This window comes from Arachis duranensis, chromosome 10, assembly GCF_000817695.3.
Source record: "Arachis duranensis cultivar V14167 chromosome 10, aradu.V14167.gnm2.J7QH, whole genome shotgun sequence".
Classification (NCBI taxonomy): domain Eukaryota; kingdom Viridiplantae; phylum Streptophyta; class Magnoliopsida; order Fabales; family Fabaceae; genus Arachis; species Arachis duranensis.
Window position 1 is genome coordinate 84,090,258 of NC_029781.3, and position 4,944 is coordinate 84,095,201.

The 4,944-nt window shown below is 32.0% G+C and overlaps 1 long non-coding RNA gene across 3 annotated transcripts; it reads right to left on the reverse strand.

The window, feature by feature from the left end:
- Nucleotides 1-402: 402 nt before the first annotated feature.
- LOC107470561 (uncharacterized) lies at nucleotides 403-4,742 on the reverse strand. 3 transcript variants are annotated; one of them, XR_001588457.3, is made up of 5 exons: nucleotides 3,521-4,742; nucleotides 2,589-2,666; nucleotides 2,117-2,169; nucleotides 1,135-1,373; nucleotides 403-653 (listed from the first exon to the last, which is right to left on the reverse strand). It is a non-coding gene; the product is annotated as an uncharacterized LOC107470561 (long non-coding RNA). The 3 variants fall into 3 exon arrangements; XR_008004530.1 differs by having other exon boundaries at nucleotides 2,402-2,666; XR_008004529.1 differs by lacking the exon at nucleotides 2,589-2,666.
- Nucleotides 4,743-4,944: the final 202 nt, after the last annotated feature.

The following is a 4,944-nucleotide window of genomic DNA, read 5'->3' on the forward strand; positions in this document are numbered from 1 at the left end:
TATTTATTTATATCAAATGCCTATTAAAGTTATACAGTAATAATGACATCTTGTTATTTATGTAAAATTCTTTTTGATAGTCGAAATTTCTTTTTGAGCCTTGCAAAAAAGTGGTCACAACATAGAATTAAGTTGTGGAATGAGTTTTATGATCCATGTATGAGTAGACAAGCAATCATTGATAATGTCCCAGTTGGCATCGACAGAGATCAATGGGCATCCTTCATTCAATATCGGTTTCTACCTTCTACAATGGTAACATGCTTTCTCTTTTAAAATTAATATTAATATGTGATCAATTCTTTAATCTTCATTTTTATTTTTTTATAGGAGATGTGTAGGAGAAACAAAGAAGTTCGCAAGAAGCAAACGATTCCCCATACTGATGGATTTTACCTTTATCATTGAATCAAAGCACTCATCCTTGAAAGACTTAGGCATGCCACCATTTTCTTGTCCTGACCACTTTTCAAAGCTAATTGGAAAGATACGTACATTAGTTGCTAATATACCACAATGGCCAGCAAGTAAACCTTGTGCTTCACCATATGCCGCACCCTCTTCGTCAACCTCTACAATTACACGGTCTCCCCTAGGTAAGTTGCAAACATCCTTGACTTTGATCTTAGCCTTCTTCTTCATATTTGTAGAGTCTTAAGAAAAATAAAAATAATTTAAATGATAACAGTGTATAATATTTGTTACAAATAGAAGTAGTGATTGAAAAAAGACATTAAAACCATAGGGTATGGGAGAAATGAATATAGGAAATAGGTAATTAAAAAAATAAATAAAAGAACAATGTTATAATAATCTAGCTAGTAAGTGATTCTTCAAGTTCACCAAAGCATATATACATGCTGCTACAATCCCATTGTTTTCCATAATATATAAATCTTAAATAATGGCCAAAAGAAAAAAATAAAATAAATAAAAAAAGCCATCATCATAATCTGAGGCGAGTGATGGTAAGTGAAATTTTTTGGTGAAATTGGGAGGTTTACATTTCAAAAAGAGGTCATTATTATCATTTACCATTTTAAGTTATGAGGATTTTTTAAGGTTTTCCTACCTATTAAAATTAATATTGTGAATCAGTTGCCTCTATACTAGTTATGCAATATAAATTAATACCAATTATCTCCACATTTCAAGCAGATGAAGACTTTGAGTTAGAACAATGTGTGGCTCCATCAGATGAAATGGAATTCGCAGCGACTTGAGAAGGAGCTTGAGAAGGAGCCTCACCAGCCTCTACAGTGGTATCTTCAGATGCTGCTGGTGCTGGAGGTTGAAGTGAATGAGAAGCATTGTTGTTTTCCCTCTCATCTACAAACTTCAATGGATTTTTATGCGTTTTTTCCTTGGCATGACTGCATATTAACAAACACAAAATTGTTAAGCACACAAAAGATAATTAGACATTATACTAACTTGTTACGAGAGACATAAAAATTATGAGTCTCCATTGATTCTCACTCATTTCTTAACTTGTTACAAAAAATTGTTATTAAGTTACAAGTTTTTTATGAATAAAGTTACAAAATTGACAAATGTTACAAATTCTCTCTCAAAATTGACATCAATTGGGAGGACATTGGATTCAGTCTAGTTCCTACAGATTACATGTATGTAATGAAATGTGCAAAGGGTGAAAAGTTTTCACATGGAAACCTCATTTGTTATGGAACCTTTGAGGTCAGCCCTGCTACTGGCATCTTAAATTATGGACAGGTAAAATTTCAAAGGAGTATATCCTATTTATAATTTCATTTTCATCACAGTTTTTATTTAATTAGCTAACTTCACTCTACATATATACATGAAAAATTGTGATTGTGTTAGGGGATCTTTGAGAGGCTAAAGGCATATAGAATGAGAATAATGAATTAAGGGGGAAACTATATATGAGGGTGAACTCACTTTAGCTATATAGATAGATGGGAGATATGCTTTTACATTACAGCTGTATAGGATCTCAAGCAAACAAAAGTAGTCAAAAAAGGTTTTAGACCCAGCTTTCTACCTTTTCTCTCAATCTTTTAATTCTATACTACTAAATTACAAATATACTTGAGTATCAAATCTCCTAGCAAGTACAGAAAAAGAATATTACCTAGACGACCAATGATTATGGTGGTGGCATCAGAAGTTTCAGGTTTCCTTTAACTGTAGATGAGGAAAACAACTTATCACATGAATAAGCACACAATAAAAAATTTGAATGAGCTAGAGAAAGTTTTTGCAACTCTATCAATGTGAAATAACTACTGCTAAGTCAAATATTGAAGAATGTCCTAAAAATCAGTATGGTTTGTCCAACCACATGAAAATTAAAACAGATCAAACTCCATTTTTCTCCAAATAAATCCCCCTCCCACCAGAAATTTCAAAGCTGTACCTTTTTTAGGTTAAAAGTCATGTAATTGCTTTCTGCATGGTAAACCAAGTAATTTTATAGCGCACGCAAACTTCAAAACTATAATGTATGCTTTCTGCTTCTTATGTATGCTAGTAGCTCAATTAGCTTAGCTTATTGTATTAGGCATTATTAATTATTATTAACCAATTAAGGTGCTTGAGAGTACCACAAAATCCGCGTTTATTGTGGCTTCAACTGAGTACACTATGAGAGATCCAAGGTCACGATTCTGGAATCTGCAATTCTGATTACCAACGTAGTAATACTTAGAAAATTAAATAATAATATATATTGGGAGAAAATGAAAAATAATTAAACATAAAACAAAAAGAGAAGGGAACAATCATAAAGCAAAGCTACAGGTATATTTTTCTAATGGGTTTGTGAGACTAAAAATTGGATCCTTTGTGATAATTAGCAAACAAACAGACAAAACTTCTTTGATAACATTTTACTTAATTTTCTATCTTAAAATACTCTTCAACATATATATTATATTTTCTAAAATAACATTATACATATGTTATTGTTACAAGCATCTAATAAAAAATATTAGTACTTGTTAATACTTAATACGCTAAGATAAAAAAGTTCTAGTTATGAGAGACATAAAAATTAAGTATAAAGGTACACTAATATAGTTATTAATAGAGGACTAAAGAATATCAAGTATTATCCAACAAGTGGAGTCAGTTATGATTAAGAAAGGTGATGCAAGTGGAAGAAAGATAAAACACAGTGTGTATAAAATAAGAAGAATATGCTGGTTGAAAGAACTTCTAAAGTCTTAAATGAAACTGATTATCATCTTTCAAAATATTATAGAAAAGGAATATGTACTTTAAAATGATGCAACCAACCAATCAGTTCCTTAGTCCAATTTTAGCAGGAGACTTTAAGCTCCTTCAATTAAGGTGCATAAGTTCACAACAGATTTGTTAATAGAATTAATTTAAAGTTTTATTTACACAAGGCATACACCAGTTTGGTCTACTGGCAACCCAGCCTGAAGAATGGAACCAAAAAATCCACTTGCATTCAAAGCCAAACAAATAATTAAAACTAATAGTAAAACTGATATCATAATTCTTATCTTACCTCAACAAACTTTGTTCAAAAGCAATAGTAAGAAATTGGTGAAGTATAAAACTCTGCCTCTGCTATATTATTAGTGGCTGTCTTCTCATATGAGATATGCTCTAATAAATAAATACTATTAATTAATAACATCATCAGCACTAACAATTAATGAAATTAAAACCATGTAAGAAGGAAACAATCAAAAAGGAAACCACACATGTATCCATTAACTAAAGAAAAATGGACAACATATAATTATTATATAATAAGATTTAACTAACAAATTATCTTATAATGGTGTATAATACAGCTTATAAAAACAAGCAGCAACTTTAAAAGTTAAAATTGCCCTGTGAACACACTGGGATGGGGATGGGACCCATGGAAGCAAAAAAGCGCGCATGCTATCCTATGATCCTCAGAAAAATGTTGATAAATTAAGTAACATTCAAAAAAATAACAATGATCTTCCAGGTAGAAAAAAAAGCCTCATGAAAAAGAATCAAATAATCGAGAAGTGATTGAAATTGAAGAAATAAACGTGGCTGGCATTCTTTCCAATTCCTGTTTGTTCGAACAATGCAATACTGAAATATAATAAACAACACAATCCTAAAATATATTCCATTAGAAAATAATCTAATATAACATAATTCTAATATTTTTTTATCAATTATCATGTCTTCCCTACCTCGTTTTCAAGATTCCTTATCAACACAAATGAAAAACAATTAAAAAAATACAGAACAAGAGGGAGTATCAGTACGAAAGTTGCATCAGAACTGAAGAGGCGAGAATTTATTGTTAACAAAGAAGAAATATTAACAAATTAATTGGGAAGAAGAAGAAAAAGAAGTACCAACAGCAGTTCAAAGGAGAAATTGGAATGAGAGAATGCGGCATTGAAGAAGAAGCTCGGGAATTAACAGATCTGAACATACGTTGTACCACGGCAACTACGGTGGCATCGACGGCAGAAACTGTGGCGACAACGGTGGTGAAGACTGTGGTGGTAGCAAGGGCGACAGTATAAAGAACAAATTTGATCCAAAAACACGTTGATAGAAGAGGTGGCTCGATCCAGAAGCTCTCTACTGCAATGAACACGACAGTGGTAATGGCGCCGACAATGAAAATGGCAGCGAAAATGGCGGTGAACCTGGCAGTAGAAAATCTAGGGTTCCATAGCCACTCTCTCAGCTAACTAAACGCCTTTCATTTCGGAAATGAGGAAAAATGAGATTTGTTTCCTAAATTTTGAATTTTAATTAATTATGGGTGGGGGTTTTTAAAATTGGCATAAATAAAATATATTGTGGAGGTTTTTAAAAACCTCCACTAAAATATTCCCACAAACAAATATTAATCTTGTAGTGTTCCTGAGAATTGCCAAGAACTGAGCAATTTGCTCCTCCTTAGGCTCCTCTTGCACGTCCAAAGAG